Here is a 21157-nt window from a genome sequence, read left to right as displayed (position 1 = left end):
TGTTAAATTTGGGAGATTTAGGAATTGTGTTTCTTCTTTTTGATTCTGAAAACAAATTAATCAAAACGATCTTGTTTGAAAATAAATTATTTCTTAAAATAAAAATATAAGAAACATATATGTTCTTGGTTGTGTATATATTCTTTTGTTTTCAAAACTGAAACCAAAAACATATTCTTGAATTTAGTTTTAAAAACATATTTTCATCTGATTATAAAACATCATGTTTTACATATAAAAGATTTTTTTTTATTTTAAAAACTAATATTTTCTTGGTTTCAAAAACATGTATTGCTTTTCCAAACAAAACCAATTTGTTTTTCACTTTGAAAACAAAAACAGAATATTACTGATGTGCTGATTCCAAAAACAAATGAACACAAAAACATTGGTGTTGTAAAAACACTTTAGATTGTTTTTGGATAGACTTGAGGATTTGTGATTTAAAAGCCCGATTTTGGACAATGGGATTTTCTGCAATAAAAAATTCTGCATACATTTTAACAGCGTGGGCTGGTACCGTGTACCAGAGATATTTACAATGTGGGGCCGGCGCTATGTGCCTACAGTTTTTATTTGCAGGAGATTCCAATTTGTCTTTCAGGGATTAAAAGTGTTAGGTTTTAGACTTATATGGTTTTAAAAGCAATTCAACACAGCCCAAGGCTCAAAAACAAAAGCTTATTCAAACAAGAAATAATTTGCTTTTAGAATTTGGTAAGATTGTTTTAAAAAGTATACAATCTGAAGTCACAAAGCTAAGGCCCAAACCATAAAACCTAAAATTGGGGTTTCTTGTTTTTTGGCTTGGAAAGCATAGGTCAAATACATAATATACGTGGTATCAATCTATCTAATCTAGGGATTCTCACGGTTCGGTTAAACTAAATCGGTACTGATGTAGGCTAATTCGGCTCAGCCCACAGGCGCCAACTAGGGTCTGATCCAGCGTAGCAGGGGCTACCCTACTCCTATCGCATAGGGCCAACCGTGGAGCGCCCTAGTGTCCTCGCAGGTACCCGCTATCTGCCATTGTATGACACTCATCTAGGGCATCCATCTCCACCTACCTTCAGCCAGTCCAAGTATAAATACGAGCGACCTCGTCTGAGCCTTCGTTTGCACCAGACCCCCTCTTTACTCCTCATACTAACTTGACCATCGGAGCCTAGTGCCTCGAGTTCTCACCCGAGGCCTCTGACGTCTCCTATCTTGCAGAACATCTCGACCTCTTTAGGACACCTCACCTCGACTACTAGCTCTCGTATGAAGGAACCTCGCCTCGACTACGAGTCCTTGGCCCCCTCAACCTCCAGGAGACCATTCCCCTTGGCTTCCATTCCTTTACCTTGGCTCATGCCCTCCAAAGCCTCGGAGCCCTTGGCTCTCAACCAAAGCTCAGGAGTGAATTGACTTTGAACATGCCACGAGCAATGGCGTCTGTGGGTGTTCCCCTGCCTTCCTTGGTCGAAACGACCTTTGCTGAACCAACTGTCATCCTTCTGGTGACCAGCCAGAGCCAGCTCGACGATCTGATGCAGTGCATGCGGGCCATGCAAGCCCAAGTGCAGCAACTCCAGCAACACCAGATTTACCAGTTGCAAGTGCTGCACCACATCTCCCGGTACCACTACCAGCAGCAATTCCCACAACTGCCTCAACCTCAGCTTCAGCAGCTGCAACTCCCTCCTCGGCACCCAGCCTTGCAGAGGGCTAGATCTCACCGCCAGGATGAACGCCCTTCTCACCAAGGAGAAGCCTCCCAAAACCTTCCTAAGAGCCAGGCCTCTTCCCACGACAGACAAGAAAGACCGGCCACCCCGGTCTCGCTGCGGGCAGTCAGGTCGAGAGGACCCTAGCTCGCCAGGTCTACATCACCTCGGCAGTCGAAGTTTGAAACCCCGCTCCTAGAGAACTGGTTTGAGATCCTGGCTGTAGACTCCAAGCAGGATCCCTCTGTCCGCAGCCATCGCCAATGGCCCAAGCTACTTCCTGCACAAACCATTCCTGACAGCACGAAGGTGAGCAGCACGAATCCGGAGCCCGCCAAGAAGAAGAGACGCCGCCACCGAGCTCGCCAATCTGCCACCCACAACCTGCCTAAGCTCGGAGGCAGAGAAGAGGTAGGCTCAAGCGAAGCTAAGGCTCCCCTCCTTTCAGTTCCATCCCCCCTATCTCCCGAGCTCCTAGTAGTCCCAATGCCTAAAGACTTCAAGCTCCCCCCTCTTGACAAGTATGACAGGTCATTTGACCCAAATGACCACGTAGATGCATTCCAGTCGTAGATGCACCTGGCGAGAGCCAATGAATCGTGCATGTGTGTGGCCTTCTCCACCACTTTCAGAGGAGTAGCCCGTACATGGTACCGAAACCTGGCACCAGGGTCGATGAGAAGTTGGGCACAATTCGCGCAAGCCTTCACATCCCACTTCGTCACCAGCAAGCGGTGCCTACGAACTGAAGAAAGCCTCCTCAACATAGTTCAAAGAGAGGGAGAGTCCATTCGGGGCTATATCAAGCGGTTCAACGATGCGTGCATGCAGATACCGTGCTTGGACCCCGTTGTGTGCCTCGCAGTAGCCAAGAAAGGTGTGACGTATAAAGAGTTCAAATGGCACATGGTCGTCAACCAACCGACAACCATAACCGAATTTCTTAAGCTCGAGGACAGGTTTATAGCCATGGAGGAAGAGATCAACCAGAAGGGCGAGGGCACGCCCGAGAAGAGGAAAAGGGAAGGAGAACCTTCCAGCCAAGGGGACAACCGAAAGAAAAAAGATGCAGCTCGGAGGGGCAAAGCCGAGTTAGTCGTTCCAAGCTCCTGTGGCGGGCCGAACTGATTACACCCCATTGAACGCGAAGCGAGCCAAAATCCCAATGGACAATTAAGGACGCCCCATACGTGAAGTGGCCACCCCGCCTGAGGGAGAATCCCAATGAGAGAAATAAGAGTTTGTACTATAGTTTTCACAGGGGTCACGGTCATAGTACCAAGAGTTGTAAGAACCTCCACGATGAGATAGAGGAGCTCATCCGCCGCAGATATTTAAGGAACTTTGTACAAAATAACAATAATAATAATAATAATAAAACAGGTCGGCGAGGGGAGCACGATAAAGATGCTCCTGAGTCCAGCAGCAGGCCGGCCGAATAGTCGTAGAAGCAGCCTTCGGAAGAGAGGCCAGTTCGGGGCACCATCCACGTGATAGTGGGAGGCTCGATCATCACAGGTTGTACTTCAGCGGCAGCTCGGACGTCAGTTCGTGAAGCTACTCAGGAAGAACAAAATCCTCCGAAGCGGCCGAAGATAGAAGAGCCAATTTTCTTCATAGAAGACGATGCGCGAGGGGTCGACTACCCTCACAATGATGCACTTGTGATAAAGCTGAGGATCAACGACTTCGAAGTTAAGCGCGTACTCGTTGACTCAAGCAGCTCAGCAGATATTCTCTTCAAGCCGCGTTCGACTAGCTTTAGCTGCAAGGAAGTGACTTGAAGCCCACAAACACTCCTTTGGTGGGCTCCAGCGGAGAAGAAGTCCGGCCCCTTGGGAAAGTAACAGTACCTGTGGAATTCGGCACATGGCCCTACGTAGTCAGACTCAACCACGACTTCCTGGTGGTCGCGATCCCCTCCCCATACAATTCCATAATAGGTCGGCCAATCACCCATGTCCTACGGGCGGTGATCTCCACTTATCATTTGGCAATGAAGTTCCCTACAGACTTCGGTGTGGGGGTAGCATGAGGCGACCAGCTCGAGTCCCACAAGTGCTATGTCGTCGCCCTAAAGGGAAAGACCAAGGTGGCCGATGACCTCGAACTGGAGCGACCTATAGAGCAAGGCGAAGAACGAGTTGCACCCATGGAAGAAATAGTCATTGTTCCGACCTCAGCCGCAGACCCAGCTCAGACACTTCAGATCGGTGCTTCCATCAGGAACCTTTACGATTCGAATTGGAAAGTTTCTTACTTCAAAATTTAGATATTTTTGCATGGTCCACGGCAAAGATGTCCGGTATAGACCCTGACCTTATAACTCACAAGCTCAATACTGATCCTGTAGTTAAGCCCGTTAGACAGAAGAAACACAACCTAACCCCGGAGTGGTGGAAAGCGGTCGACGAGGAGGTTGCGAAGCTCCTCGCAACTGACTTCATAAGAGAAGCCCATTCCCAAGCTGGGTGGCCAACCCCGTTCTGGTAAAGAAAGCTAACGGCAAGTGGCGCATGTGCGTTGACTACATCGACCTAAACCGAGCCTGCCCAAAAGACTGCTTCCCACTCCCCAGAATTGACCGTTTGGTGGATGCGACCTCAGGGCATGAGTTGCTGAGTTTCTTAGACACCTATTCGGGCTATAACCAAATCAAGATGGACCCGACAGAAGAAGAAAAGACTGCCTTCATCACGGAGTTCGGTCTATACTGTTACAAGGTTATGCCCTTCGGGATGAAAAACGTAGGGGCAACCTTTCAAAGGCTTATAAATAAATTGTTTGAGCCATTAAATGGCAGAAAAGTAGAATGCTATGTAGACGACATGGTCATCAAAACCCAATCTTTGCATGAATTAATACATGACTTGCATTCTGCTTTTTAAGTTTTGCGTAAGTTTAATATGAAGTTGAATCCAAACAAGTGTGTTGTCAGTGTTACCTCGGGTAAATTCCTAGGGTACATCATTAACCGGCATGACATTAAGGCCAACCCGGATAAGATTAAGGCCATCTTAGATATGAGACCACCCCAGAAGTTGAAGGAGGTTCAGAGGTTGAATGGCCACATAGCCACCCTGAACCGCTTCATGTCCAAGTTGGCAGACCATTGTCTACCATTCTTTAAGGCAATAAATAGCAAAGGGTTCGAATGGACACAAGACTACCAGCTCTTGTTTGACGAGCTCAAGAAATACCTTGCTAGCATGCCAATCTTAACCCGACCCGAGGAGGGCAATGTTTTAGAACTGTACCTCTCGATGAGCGACGAAGTGGTTAGTTCGGTACTAATAAAAGGAAGTAGATCGGGTCCAGCGACCCATCTATTATGTTAGTAAAGTATTGCAGGGAGCAGAGACTAGATACCCGGAAATAGAGAAGCTAGCATGCGCACTGGTAATTGCAACTCGGAAACTCTGCCCGTACTTCCAGGCTCACACTGTTATCGTTCTCATCAACAAACCTCTGAGGCAAGTCTTACTTAAGCCCGAGGTCTCTGGCCGGTTGACGAAGTGGGCCATTGAACTCAGCGAGTATGACCTCCTGTACAAGCCGCGAACTGCCATTATGGCTCCTTGCCGAATGCACATTCAGTTCCGAAAATCCCAGGTCGGTTGAGTTCGAGCCCCGTGAGGTAGCAGCCATTGTGGCATCTCTCCTAGTTCGGCCAAGCACGAGCTGGGATGAGGAGCCTTGGATCCTTCACGTAGATGGCTCCTCGAACCAACAGGGCAGCGGAGCCGGAATAGTCCTGCACAGCCCAAGTGGCACGAAATTGGAGTACGCGCTACACTTCGAGTTCGCGACATCTAACAATGAAGCGGAGTACGAGGCATTGATAACTGGACTAGCCTTAGCCAGAGAAGTAAAAGCCAAGCACATCGTTATTTGCAGCGACTCCCAACTCGTGGTCAACCATGTCACTGGCAAGTACGAAGCTCGCGAGCCGACAATGTTCGCCTACATAGCCAAAGTCAGAGAGGCTCTACTCAACTTCCAGTCACACTTCATCAGACAAATCCCTAGGTCGGAGAACACTGAGGCTGATGCCCTGTCCAGGTTAGCCAACACCAGTGACATCACCATGAAAACCATGTACATAGAGGACCTGCCTCAGCCTAGCATTCTCAGGGGGAAAAGGAGGTCGCTCCCGTCGTTCAAGCAGAGCCAAGTTGGATTGACCCACTCGCAAGCTTCTTGCTACACGAGACCATCCCTACAAATCACAATGCTGCCAGAAGGGTGCAGCACCAGGCAGTCAAATACGTCATGATAGATGAACGACTATACCGGAAATCCTACACGCTCCCCTACCTGCGTTGCTTGCAACCTACCGAAGCTGAGCTCGTACTCCGCGACACTCATAAGTGTCTGTGCGGCGGACACTTGGGGGGCAGGGCCCTCGCCCAAAAGGCACTTTGATAGGGGTATTATTGGCCAACAATGAAGGCAGATGTCATTGAACTCGTTAAAAAATGTGACAAATGCCAGAAGCGTTACAATATCCACCACCAACCTGCTGTCGACCTCAAGTATCTCACCAGCCCGTGGCCCTTCGCACAATGGGGCATCGATCTACTCAGGCCATTCCCACCAGCAACAGGTGAGAGGAAGTTCTTAGTAGTAGCAGTGGATTACTTCACCAAGTGGGTAGAGACTGAACCCCTTGTAACGATCACAGCTCGAAACGTCCAAAACTTCTTTTGGAAGAACATCGTGTGCTGCTTCGGGTTACCTCGGGTACTGATTTCTGACAACGGCAAGCAGTTCGAGGACATCAAATTCCAAGACTGGTAATAAGACATGGGGATCCGACAGAACTTTACTTCAGTCACACACCCTCAAGCAAATGGTCAAGCAGAAGTCACAAACAGAGTCATCCTCCGCAAACTGAAGGCACGGTTAGACCGAGCTAAAGGGTTGTGGGTAGATGAGCTACCCAATGTTCTATGGGCCTACCAGACCACAGAGACCGAAACAGTTATCCCCACTGAGATCGAGGTACCTACGCTGCGACTAGAAGCATACAGTGATCAGACGAACGAAGATGAGCTACGTACCAACCTCGATCTACTCAACGAAGTAAGGGACCTCACGTACATCAGGACCGCAGCCTACCAACAGAGAGTAGCTCGGTACTATAACGCTAGGGTCAAGAAGCAGAACCTCCGTGTTGGCGACCTGGTCCTTCATAAAGTTATGGTACCTGAGCCCGGCACTGGAAAGCTCGGGTCCAACTGGGAAGGACCTTACCGAGTGAAACGAGTGCTCGGGGAAGGAATGTACGAACTCGAGACCCTCGAAGGAAAACAAGTACCTCAAGCATGGAATATTGTCAACTTAAGACAATACTATCTGTAACAACTGAATAGGCCACGAGCCACTCCCCGAGCCTAAGGGCCAAAATACCGAGCTAACATGACCTCGATGCAATAAGACCCATTCGCCTTTATGGCATGGGAAAACTCTAGGAGAATGGATTATAAGTCGCTCCTGTAGCCTAATGACTAAAATGCTGAGCTAACAAAAGACCTCGGCACCATACAAGACCTAGTTGCCTCGTCGGCATATGCTAAGTACTTGTAATGCCTAAGGCACAAGCAGTTCGAGCGAGAACCTTGTGACGGATAGCCCGCCTTAGCATTCAACAAGTTAATCCTGTAAAGGACAACTGATGTCAACTTAACCTGGGTGTAGACAGGTCGGAAATGTACCCTACTATGTCACTCACCTCGGTGTACACAAGGCTACCCCTACTAAGTATTGGAATACAGTTCAGGACCATGACAGTTGAGGAACCCTCACTTTGGGTAATTAGCCTAGTAGCCTAACAGTTTAGAACAAGACAACAACTTTGGCAAGCAAAAGAAAATATTACAATTGTTTGGCAAAGTGAAATTTTCATTATGAAGATTTCATTACAAAGTTTTGTTTCAATAAAAAAAAAAGAAAAGGACAAGATTAATACAAGGACCGAGCTATTTTGAAGGCTCGTTGTCTTTTGCCAGGGACCTCCTCGGGGGCAGTAACGGGGCCAGTAGCCTCCGCTTCATTATCGGCACCTTCGTCTTTAGAGTCCGGATCATCCACCGACTGACGCACTATGTCATCAGTGATCTGGGAAGTAGTGATGGCGTTGGTATCCAAATCGGGGTAGAGTTGCCTGATCAGCCACCAGCTGAGCTTGAAGCCCTTGCAGTAAGCCTCGGTCATCACATCGTCAAACCTCAACGACTGGACGTAATCGATGATGGCCTGCACTTTGGTCTCCTCGAGGGCGTCCTAAAAAATTTCCGTCTTCTCCTTGATATCAGCTCGTAGGAACTCCACCTTTTGCTCTAACTTTCCCTTGGCCTCTTTAAGGCCCTGCACCTCAAGCTTCAGGGTGTCCCAGTCTGCCCTAAGCTTATTCCGATCTGCCCTAAGGCTGCCCCGGTCTGCCTTGAGACTGTCTACCTCCAGCCTCAATGCTTCCTGACCGACCTTGAAACCGTTTACTTCGGCCCTCAGCATGTCCTTATTTTGGGCCAGCTCATTCTTCTCCGCCAACAGCACCTCAATGAAGCTCTTCTGAGTTGAGGCATCATTCTGAAGGCGGTGGATTTGACCCCAAGCTGCCCTCAACTCGGTATAGGCTTCACGGGACGAAAGTTCCAATCGGACTGAAAGGTTAAGGCACGCACATCGGAGTTCACCTACACAAAGGCAAGACCGGTCAGTAAAAAAAAAGGAAAAGAAGAAAAGAAAGAAGTGAGGGAGAGGAGAAGAACCCTTCGCGAAGAACTCACCACCATGGCATGCATGGCAGCTCGGCCACCGAGCTGACCGGTAGTAAGATCAGCCCATTCGATGTCCTCCTCCGGATAAGCAGCCTCCTTGCTCTTCTGCAGATTGCATCAGGGGTTTAGAATACTTTCATCCCCCGGGCTATCTGAGCTTGAGACAGTCACCTCCGTCGCATGGGCAGACTCCTCGGAAGCTTCGGCAGCAGCATTAGTAGGATAGGCCCTGGCAGTAGTCTCCATAGGGCGTGCCCTAGGGGCAGCTCCTATGTCACTCCCGGCGACGGTCTCAGCAAGCTACATGGTGGGCCCTGAGGCACCATATCTTCCTCCAAGTTGATGACGGGGTGAGGACGGGGGAGCTCAGGCTCCAAAGCCAAGGCTTGTGAAGGTTGAGCCTCGGCGAAGGCCTGTGGAGATTCAACGCGAGCCTTCTTGGCCACTCGCTTCTTCCTCTTCATTTGACGGAAGAGTGTTTGACCGTCAATCTTCTCTACCTCCATAGGGCCTGCAGTGAAGCTCGGTGTTAGTAACCCCAAAGTAAATATATGAATAGAAAAGCCGAAGTGAAGAAAAACCTACCCGGGCTCAAGCCAGCCTGGATGAGCTTCTCCTCGGATGTGAAGTCTTTGTAATTCAACCTGAGCTGAGCCAGCGATTGGAGTGCCTTCTTGATCTTCCCGTCTAGGATGACACCAGGGTTTTGAATGGCCACCCTCCAGTCAGTGGGGAAGGCCACCCCATGTTGCTCCGAACTACGAAGTAGTCCCACTTCCAAGCTGGGGCTTTACTCGGGAGTTTGTGCATGAGTTTGAAACCCGAGTGGGGAGACAGGTAGTAAGACCGTCTGTGCCCGGGGAGAGTGCCCGAAGCACTCTTCTTTATGGCCAAGATTGTGCTAAGGATGTCTAGGTCAATGGAGAGAGAACAGTGAAAACAAAGGGAGATGGACCCCACCACATTCCGTATGGAGTTCGGGTGAAGTTGACCCAAGGTGATGTTAAAGTGCACCAGCACCTCAACAATCAAGGGGTGAAGAGGATGTTGGAGTCCGGCTACCAATTGCTCCCTAAAGACCACGATCTCATTAGGACCATGCTCCCATGGGAAGTTGCCAGTAGGAAGGCTATATGAGTATTCCCTAGGGAGGTTGAACCTCTGTATGAGGTCTTGGAGCCTCTCCGAAGTCATGGTGGAAGGGCCGAACTGATCTGGCACCTGACCTCGGTTGGTGCCAGATGACCCGAAGCCGCATGTACATTGGACAGTTGGGTGGTAGGGGAGCCACCCTGAGCCGAAGTACCCACCTCGGGCTCATCGATGAGACTATCTACATCTACACTAGACGAAATTACAAGACAGAAGGGAAAGAATGCTCGGAAAAGAAAGAGGAGCTCGGGGACTCACCACTAGAGACGGGAACTGACTAGAGGAATGAACCGAGCTAGAAGACCCGAGCTAAGAACCTTAGACGCGAGCTCAAACACTGATGCTAGACACTTTGTGGCAAAGAAATGGCCAAGGGTCCCCCACTATTTATAGCCGTTGTGCCCGAGCAGCAACAATCGCAATCAAGACGATCCAACGGCTCTCAGAAAAACCGACTACGGGTTCCTCGAGGCGAAATTAGTTTAGCGCATTTTTTAGCATCCGCGAAGTCCAAACCGCGTGATGTTCACACGTAAGCTGAACGCGACCTGCGTTCCTTTTAACCGAGCCAGGAACTATACCGGTCCAACTGGACGAAACGCATGATGAAGTGGCATAAGTGCCGAAGCCAAATCCACCCAGTGCGATATGAACTCCCTACGCTGGGTCAACACTGCCAGCACAGGGAGTGGGGGGCAATTGATGGAGGGTGATTTGGCCCGACCTCGTAGCCCGAGTACACGTGTGCGTGACCTTGCTCAAACAATGACTCAGCCCGATAGCACAGCAGACGCAACCGCAACTCGGAGGGAAGGTCCCACCGAGTTCAACCCAGCAACTCGACAGAATAGACTACTCGCTGGGAGCAGCTTGGCCTACATCGCCACCCCGAGGGCTAAGGCACCCCGAGCTACCTCTGAGCTCGGGGCCCCTGACCTCTCCTAATATCCGAGCTCCTCCTAGTGGACCTCAGGCCACTCCCAGACAGGAACACACAGATTCGCCTATAGATACCCCGAGGTGAAGACACCTTGGGCCAGACAGCTCGGCTTAGCTTGCCACAGGCAGCTCGCCGCTTGCGAGATAGCCCGGCACAGGGTAACTCGTGAAAGAGTAGTTCAGCATATCGCAGAAAGATCTCCTGCCCGTCCACCGTACCTAACAAATCTGGGAACAGTAGTTGTGTCCCTCGTCAGGCAACATCGTGCCTGCCACCTTTAGAGGGTGCCTTACACTTGACAGGCACGCACCCTGCAATGACGGCCCCGTGCGTGCCACCTCATCCCTGCCTGTAACGGCTGTGGCAGGCTGACAGTGGCAGTTATACCTTCCTTGTCAGAAGCCAATGGGCCTGATGCAACGGAATTCTGTTTTAAGGAGCCTATTCTTAACAAACGGTGATGATCTTCTACTCTCGCACCATCTGCACTCTTAGCCTTCATCTTCTCCTTGTTTCTCCTATAGAATACTAACTTAAGCATCGGAGTGTTCCTGTCGGGCAAGCCCCCGGGGATTCTTCTTCTTCTCCATCTCAAGTACCTTTCAGGAGCCACACAAGTGCCAGTTAGGAGTGACCGGATCACACACCATCACAAGCATTTATAGGGTTTGTAACTAATAGACCTGAATCAATACAATCTTATATCTATACTAACAATAAAATGCTTGTACGATTGTTAACGAGAATTTAGTAAATAGAATCTTTTTCGGCTACGTGGTCATAGCTCCTTATGCTAAATGGTATCCCGCATACTAAGGATATAAAGCGTATAAAGGGCTTAGCCCTGTTTTATAAATGTTATTAAATATTATAGTATTTACAATATTACCATCATATAATAATAATAATAATAATAATAATAATAATAATAATAATAATAATAATAATGAGTTAACCCTCTTTTATAATTGTTATTAATTATTAATATATTTACAATTATGCCACAGACAAAACCCTCTTTTATAATAGATATTAGTCATTAATGTATTTACAATGATACCATAATATAAGACAAAAACTAATAATCATAAAATGTTTTATATTTATTTTTAAACATTCAACTATTTATGACTATGCCATTTGATAAAATAAAAAACAAGAATAAACCCTTTCTTATAAGATGGGGGCAGGCATATAGGGGTGCAAGTGGATCTCATCCGATATATATTATATATTTATAATATAAATATAAATATATATAATACATATATATATATATACTATTTATTTATTTATAAATATATTTTTTATACTATATTTTTATAAATTTGTTATATTATTTATTTTTTATAAAAAACATGTATATATATGATGAAAATAATTAAAAAATATTTACATTTTTTACTTTATTTAAATTAGTATATTTTATTTTTCTTTTAATAATTTATTAATTTTTAAAGAAAACAAATTGGAATGGATTAGATCCGAAGATCTGACTTATTGATAGCATTTGAATTCAAATCGAGTTCTATCAGATCCGATCGGATCAGATCCGACATGAACAATGTCATATCGGATTCAAATATACCCTGATTCGAATCTGATCTGATCTGTTTGCATCCCTACAGGCATAGATCATAGATCCGTGCAAGGAAGAAACCCGATTGTTAAATCCTTATTTGCAGTATAAATCTGAACGAGATACAAATTTTGCAACTGTGTCAATTTTGTAACAATTTATTTGTGATTATGATTTGCAGTCCTATCTGATATAATATTTGTACTTTTTATCTCACATTTGCACTCATTTGCGATGCAGACTTTACATCTACCTTCCTTCCACCCACCTTAGTTCCTTTTTGAAAGAATCTCATACATTAATTGTCTCTTATATAAAGTACGTGGAGACCACATTATTATGCTTCTTACCTCACTCCCAAATAAATAATAAATAAATCTCCGTGGGAACTATGTCAAATACGAAGCAAAAGTAAATAAAAATTTACACAGTTTATTTGCACATACATTTACACCGATGTAAATGAGATTCGCAATGCAAACAAATTTAATCTTTTAGGTTTGGGAGATTTAGAATGAACCAAAATACTGATAGAACTCCATAGGGGATCAGATCTAATAGGCACAATATAGTAAGCACATTCAATGAGCACTTACTAAATATTCTAACAACTGTCAAAAAGCCATTTTAATCTTTTTCAAGAGTAGCTAGGATAAGGGTATTTTAAAGGACAGGTGCTAAAAAAAGATTTTAAGTGCCCATTGAATGTAGTTACAACTTTGTGCCTATCTGATCCGGACTAGTATTAGGATGCAAACAAGTTGAGAGTCCAAAGAAAAAACCAATAAAATGTGCATTTGTGTGTGTGAGCATAAAATCAGGTTGGTGAGAGGCAACAGTTAACTCGATTAGGAGCGAGTTGATTGAGATGAACAATCAACCACTTCAGTAAAAGTTGGCTTTTGCCAAATGTTTTTTAAGTAACATTTCATGAATAATTAAAACTAACTTTTTCTCAAATTTTCTGTCAAACCAAACACAACCTAAGAGAGCCTTTCTTCGCCTAGTAATACAGAACTGGAAAACGAGCTTTTCTTTCTTTTCAGTAAAAGCAAACATGAGTTTAGTTGTTTAGTTCATATCATCTTACGTAAAGCAACCTCATATTTTTAGCCATAAACTTTATTCCAAGTGGAAAGGACAACCACTTAGCTTTTAGACCCAACAATAGATATAGAGCACACTTCCTTTCATTTTTCAACCCTGTCAAAACCAAAAAGGAAACAAAAACATACGTCTAAATTCCCAAAACGAATGCAACCTCATTTTACCATATCACACACCCCTTGCTAATAGAGTGGGCGAGGGCAATGTTAGGAACTAAATTAAGCAAAGTGTGACCTCACTCCTACCATGGTTTGGACCAAGGCATATCCAACTATCTCTTGATTTTTACATTCAAACCCTAAACCCTTACCCTCTAAATCTCTAAGCCCCTAAACCCTAAAATTAATATCTAAAATGCATTTGAGAGGACCCATGTCCTCCGGTACCTATTAAAAAGACTAAAAGATAGGAGCCAAAATATTCCCCAACAAAGCAAGGGAAACCCAACTTCACTTTCAGTCATTAAGGAGTTATTTATTTATTTACTAGTGAGGACCCCGAAAGTGAAGAATAGAAATACATAACAGTAATATATTATTTTCCATCGTGACATTATAAACTGATACCAAGATAGGGGAAGGATTATAATTTCTACTTATTTATGATAATTTTTCGTAATTAATGTTAATTTTTCTAATTTCTATTACTTTTTTGGTAATTACTAATTTGATAATTTGATAATTTTTTATCATCAATTTATTGTTGAATAAGTATAAGCAAAAGTAACACTAATTCGATCGTTTGTGGTAATTTATTATTTATTGATAATTTCACTAATGGCTTCAATATTAAGTACAAATATACACTAATAAATTTCGTAATTTGTTGATAATTTTTTTTGTAATTAATTTATTGTTAAATAAGTATAAGGGAAAAGTAACAGTAATTTGTGATAACTTATTATTGGGCAAATTTCTTAAATTACTCTTATGGTTTAGGAAATTGACTAACTCTACCCTTGTTGCTTACATATTGTCTTAAAGTACCCCCAAGTTTTTTGACAATTGTCATCATTGTTAAATATTGGTGAAAAAAGCAAAATCTCAAATTTACCCTCCATTATTTCTCAAATTTTCAAAATAAGTCCCAACTGATGACCAACCCATTTTTCGAGTGGAGGAGAGGTGGAAGTTCTTGGCCGAATAGGGGAAGTGTCGATCATCCTTTGGTTCATTTTGTTGTTTTATATGGCGATTCTTCAAGGTTGGAGTTGACAAAACAATGATTGGATTGTAGATCCAATTGGAGTTGGAATTGAGAAGAATATGGAAGGTTTTCCGTTAGAAATCTTCCACATACACACACACACACACACACACACACACACACACAGAGCTTTGTCTTTCATGTTCCCCATTGGATTCTCCTCAAACCTTCCCAACCTGAAGTAGCTTAGCTCAATGTTTTAAAAACCGACTTGGAGGCCGAACCATTTTTGCCTCCGAGTTGTGGGTCACCGGTTCAATTGGCTAGGTCGAACGGTTCAGACCTACCATGTCAGTGCATATATATATTGTATAAATACACATTTTATCAATAAATAATGTATAAATATGTTTTAGATACGTTATATGTACTTTTATATTAAATTTATATTTTTTAATTTATTTTTAAATTTTTTACTATAAAAATATTAAAAATTGCAATTTGAGACCAAAAAAGGGTTGACGGGTCATTGGGTTGAATGAGTCAATGGTCAACAGTCAATTTGAATGTGCAACCTACAACCCGATCACCAGGTCGAATGGGTCAATGGTCAAACCAGCTAGGTTAAATGGTTCTTGACCAAATCAACAGTTTTTTATCATCTGGTGGGTCTTGACTGAACCAGACCTAGAATCTTGGTCGGGCAATGGTTCAAATGGTTTGACCGGCTGGGTCAATGGTGGCTTGAAAACATTGGCTTAGCTCCACACCCCATCACTGGGAAAGGATTCAACTCTTGTATCTCTACTTCTGATTCTTTTTCGAGATCCAGCATCTTGTTGTGCATAGCCAAAACCCCATGACCACAATCGATGAGAGATTTTACTCCCCTTATTTGAATAAGTAGTTTCTCAATGTCTTCTTTTAATGAGTCCTCTTGAAATTTTCAACATAATATTTAAGATTATATGATTATGTGTGATGAAATAATTCGCTACATTATGAGGGTTGTGAGAAATCATACAACTTACATCAAGATCTTTCAATTTGAAAAATGCTCTCCAACAGCTATACGATGCATCTCCCTTTAGAGTATAATAATAATCTAAAGCAAAAGAGAAAGAACAAAATAGGATTTATTTGTTGAAAGCTTGAGTTTGCAGTTGCATGTTATAAAGAGGGGGAGGAAGAGGGGAAGGAAGGTTCTTTAAGATGTCGATCTATCTAGCTTCAGTTGAAAGGTTTGAGCTTTTGGTATATAAGCATTGCTTCATGAAGAAAGAACAAATCGTTTGCGTTCAGACAAGATAGGGTAAATCCACCACCGAGAAGAGACATGGAAGTGAAAGAGATCAAGAGGGATGCCTCAAAGTCTGCATGGGAAATGGCAAGATGTTTCTAGGTAAGAAATGTATGGTCATTAATGGAGCTTGGATGAAGCTAGTGAAAATGGTGTTGGAAAATTGGGGTCATTGAAACTTGGAGGAGAAGGTTTGAGGCGTGTCTGAAGACACTATATTTAGAACGTTATTTGCCCCACATAGTTCCACTGAGATAGTTGTTGGGTTATAGATAAATGCGTTCCTAAGATACAACAAAACCTTGGGCAAAATCTACAACCAGCAAAGTTGAAAGAGTTTTGAAGAAACCTTCTGTGAAATAGTAGTAGATCAAACTGAGAGAGACACGAGTGATTTCAAAAAACTTATGTTAGTTGCTTGATTCACGCTCCTTAAGTTTGCATTTGTTTTAAGTGTAAATTCAAATTTACACCAATGGAAAATTTGATCCCGATTTAGTGATCGATGGAAAATTGAACCGGGGTGTTTTGGAATTTTTCTCTCATGCTGTTTGGTTGTTCCAATGTAAAAGTGAAACTCTACTCTGAAACTTTTCTCTGCTCTGGTAAAGCCTCTTGAAACTCTCTTTGTTGTCAATCTAGTAAAGCCTCTTGAAGCTCTGCTCTGAAACTCCATGGAGCTGACATCGAGCCCGCAGATCTCTTTCTCCATCGACTTCGTTGATGATAATGATTTCATCTCCATAAGCCAGCGTTGCGAGTTGCCAAAGAAGCTTGACACAAAACAGGAAAAGGTGTCGTTGCACAATGTAAATCTCTCTAGCAACTCCACCGGTGATAGGATGTTAACGGCTGACGAGTTCTTCCTTGAAGGTAGACTCCTTCCCTCATGGGAAATGCAACATTTGGAGAAACTAAACAAGATCTCTCTCAAAACAAAGGATGCAAAAGGAGACCATTGGACGAAGACCATTAGATGGAAACCATTAGACGGAGGAGGTCTTCTCACTCTCTCCCATCCAAGGTTGGGAATATGTGTGGGCGAAATGAAGGAGACCATTGGACGAAGGAGGTCTTCTCACGATCAGAGGAGAGGTCTTCTCACGCTCTCTTCGACTCTTTGTATAGAGATGAGGCCATTGGACGGAGAACAATGAAAAGCTTACATCAATTTTAACTTTTTATTGATTTTCAATCTAAATATTGGCAAGAATGGACTTTTACATCAATTTACGAGGCAATATTAACACCTCTACCAAACATGTGTAAAATCAAACCGGGGTGTAAAGTTTACCCCAGTGATTTTCCACCGCAAACAAATGTGGCCTAAATAATTTCTGAAGATTCATTGAGAAGAGGAAGGTGTTAGTTCAGAAAAGTGTGCCTTTAAAGCACCTCACTGCGCTGCACACATGTGTGCGCATGTTGCACGGTAGCAAACCTCCATACTCTCCTCTTATATATCTAAGGAGTGTAAATAAGCTACAATTTAAAAACTCAAAACAATTTTAGTAATTTTTCAATGTGGGACAAGTTGAAATTTGGCTTTAGTAAAAAAAAAATATTTTCCAAAATATGTGTGCAGGTATGTTTTTCATGTAATTGATCAATTAAACTCAATTGGATTTAATCTCTAATGAGATTAAAATTCAACAAATGGTTAGTGGCTAGCTAGTGTTGCCCACTGTGCATTAGTGGAGGATCAAGGAGGAATATGAGTCATAATTCTCCATCCATGGTGGGTTCTTGTTGCTTGTGAGCTACGGTTATCCCTACATTTATGGGGCTGGCATTGGGACGGATTTTGTTTGGCCTGGTGCTCAATTGGGAGGCTCTGGGTGTGGAGGTAAGCTACTTGTCTGAATGCAGAGCTCTTATAGAGATGAAGGCGGAGTGGACTTAGAAGTGGGTTTTCCTTGTCATATCATAAAAAGGGTGTTTTAGAAATTTTAAAAAATATCAGTCATATGATGTCACAGATAAATGGAGTGTGACTAAAAGTTAAAGGAAAATGAGGTTTTAGACAATTGTCAAAAACTTAAAGGTACTTTAAAACAATATACAGGTTAGTTGTGACCATGTTGCAATAATCAAAAACCAAATTGGTCCTATGGGTTGGACCAATCTGGATTACTCAGACTGGCCCAACCTCAATATAAATTACAAGCAATACGCGTGGATCATAAATTAATTAGAATTCTAACTCTATGTTCTAAAATTTCTAATTAATCAATGTTTTAAAAATCAACCCAGAACTAGAACCGCTTAGCTAGGCCACAAGTTTCTAGGCCAGCAATTCTACCGTTCAATCTGAATGGATCTTAATTAAAATAAACATTAGCCTAAAAATAATTTTCCCAATCGAACTAATCGATAGTTTAATTGTCCAGGTAAATAGATCACTAGCTAATTAATTTAATGATTTTTGGAAAAATAATGATTTGGGGCTGAAACGGAAGCAGTATCTTGACCAGTTTTTGGACTGAACAGTCTGATCGTCTGGACCTACGATGGTTTTAAAACATTGTTTATAATTACTTTTACTATCTCCCAAACAGTTTTATTTCATGCTCACATACAAAAAACGCACTCACACAACCAGTGCTTGCTGCCAGGTCTCAGAATTGCAAATTCTTATTCATCAACTCGTTGAAATCAAACCCTTCTCCTACTCTCCTTTCTGGCACATGTGCATATATTTATTTTAATTGAAATCATTAATAAGATAATAAGGCAAAATTAAAATTCTAATGGGTCTTTATTGTCTCTCATAGATTTCATATTTACCCTCTAATAACATCATTATTCTCTCTCTCCCGGGTTAGTTTAAGAGACAGCCAATATGAACCTTAGCTTTGACCCAAACTAATGTCAAAATCCAACTTTGCCCACCAATACATGGGGTAAACCAAATTTCTTCTTTTATATAAAATCCGAAAGAAACCATTTCTCCTTTCTATGGGTTATTAGGTTTTTTTCTATACTTTTATTAATTTAATGTAAATTTGTTTCATAGATTCGTAGTCAGTTCAATTTTCAAATTGTTTTTTAATTTGGTTATTGATCTCACATTAAGCACATTTTTGGTTATATAAAAAGGAATATGTTTGAAGTTCAATAACTAAAAGGAAAAAAAAAAAACTATTGTTTCTACTATTTTATACTTAAAAACTAGAAATATATAAAATATTTGATGAATTACTATTACTTCATTTTTTCCCTTAAAAATATATTTAAAAAAAAAAACACCCCGTGCATTTTATGAGTCACCGTAAGATGCACATATACAAACTCTGATCCTAAAGTTTTTTTTTTTTTCTTCTGCTTGCTAGGTGACTCACTATTACTTAACATAGCGCTGGGCTATAATTACTTCCTTCAAGATCCATGACCTAGAGAGTTTGGCAAGAGTTTTCTACCTGACGTCAACCAGCTACCACAACCCTTCTCTATCTGGTCTCAGAATTGATGGTATTAGAGATTGATCCAAAATTGAAAGAAAAAGATTGGGCTGTGATGGATCGTGTTAAATATACATAGATCCAAATTTGATTTTTTTATATTTACAATTTAAACCTTATTCATCAAATTTTGATGAAATTTTGATTGGATGTTGCTATAAATAAATTGCATTTTTAGTTTTAACAAGCCTTATATTTTGTAAAGTAAAGAGGTCACTTTCGCTCGTTAGCCCCAAAATGCACGGTGTTAATAACACCGTTCACAACTAGTTAAATAATGAATAAAATAATAGAAAATGCTGATATGACACTATTAAATTAAAAAAATTAAAAAATTATAAATGGTCCCATTGAATAAACTAAAGGGAGAATGAGGTTTAGCCCAAGGTCAAAATTTGTAGGTTCAAAGTACATTTGGGGTAGGTGCCAGTACGGAATTGATGCCAATTCACGAGCGGGCATTGGTGCATAGAATGTGGGTTTTTGACCTTTTGAATGCTTATAACTCTGCAGTAGAAATCAGAAATCTGCATTGGACCTATCCGTGTTTCTCCATAAAATAAAATTATTTAATATATAAATTAATAAATGTTTTAAATAATATATAAGTGGGTCCCAATTGAAATTATAGGTGAGTCCCACTTTAAATTTCCTCTTTTAAGAGAAAATTAATAGGGTAGGTTTCACTTGAAATTATATATGGGCCCCACCTCTCTCTCTCTCTCTTTCTCTGCCGAATCTCCCTCCCGTATCTTTTTCTTCCTTTGCACCCGCTATCACTTTGCTGCTGCAACTTTGAATGGAAATTGACAACCCAAAACAACTGTTAAAGGCTGCATGCATTTCTTTCTTTCACTTATTTTCTTTTAATCTCTAGTTTATTACTTTTGGAGGCCGTCTGAAAAGGCTGAAGCGTCGCCACCAGAACTATTGCCAATGGTGCTTTGCCGTCACCTTTCCTATTTCTATGTGAGAGAGTTGCAACAATGCCATAGAAAAAGAAATGTTTGTTTCAGTATGCATTTCTGTGTATATTATGTAACTATTCCATTAAAGGTTTGATTAAGGATGACAATTTTCCCCATTTCTCCAATCCACATGGGGATGGGTACGATTTTCCCCTTGTGGAGAAATTTTCATCCTTGTTAGCAGGATGGGGTGAGGATGGGGAGAGCACTCCCCGCCCCATGGGATCCCCACTAACATATATGTATATATGTATATATGTACACATACATTTATATATTAATATGTTTAAAAATATGGTTGAATATATTTGAATATTTTCTAATAGGATTATAAATTTTAATTATTTTATTTTTATTTTATAAATAAAATAAGAAAACAAAAATAAAATGGTTAACATTATAAAAAAAATCACGGAGAATGGAGATCTCGTGGGAACAGGAATTAGGATAACCTTATCCCCGTTAGCAAGGACAGGAACGGGAATGGAGATTTTTGCAGGAACGGGGATATGAGGAGAGGCTCCCAGTCTCCGACCCTCCCCGTTGCCATTCCTAGGTTTGATTGTGATTTATTCCTCTGGTGCTCTAAAGTTGTAATTATTACTTCCATATCTAGGAATCTCTCTTCCTCTCTCTTGATTTGTCCCGCTTATCTATCTAAGTTGATGGAACTCGAAAGCTATTCATGCACCACCATTATTTTTGTCCTCTAATAAATAAATAAATGAATCACCTGTACAGATTCAGATGAATTACATCAAGCCATTGACGAAGCAAGTAGATCCTGGGAATATGTGGACTACAACAATCAACGCATGAGGCAGAGAAGGCACTCTCGCAAGGGTTGGAAGAACTCCACCAATCCCTCTTGGACACCATCTTTTCCAATGCTCTTAGTTGCCCTCCTAACATGGCTAACTACATCTGTAAGAGAGAGGGGGGAGTGTTAACCACTGCTACTAAGAGTTGTAGCGGTGGTGGTGGGTGAAAAGGAGGGAGAAGACGGGAGA

This window comes from Nelumbo lutea, chromosome 1 (assembly GCF_056320005.1).
Source record: "Nelumbo lutea isolate HS-2025 chromosome 1, American lotus-T2T, whole genome shotgun sequence".
In the NCBI taxonomy this organism is placed as follows: Eukaryota; Viridiplantae; Streptophyta; class Magnoliopsida; order Proteales; family Nelumbonaceae; genus Nelumbo; species Nelumbo lutea.
Note: the sequence above shows the minus strand (reverse complement) of the source record.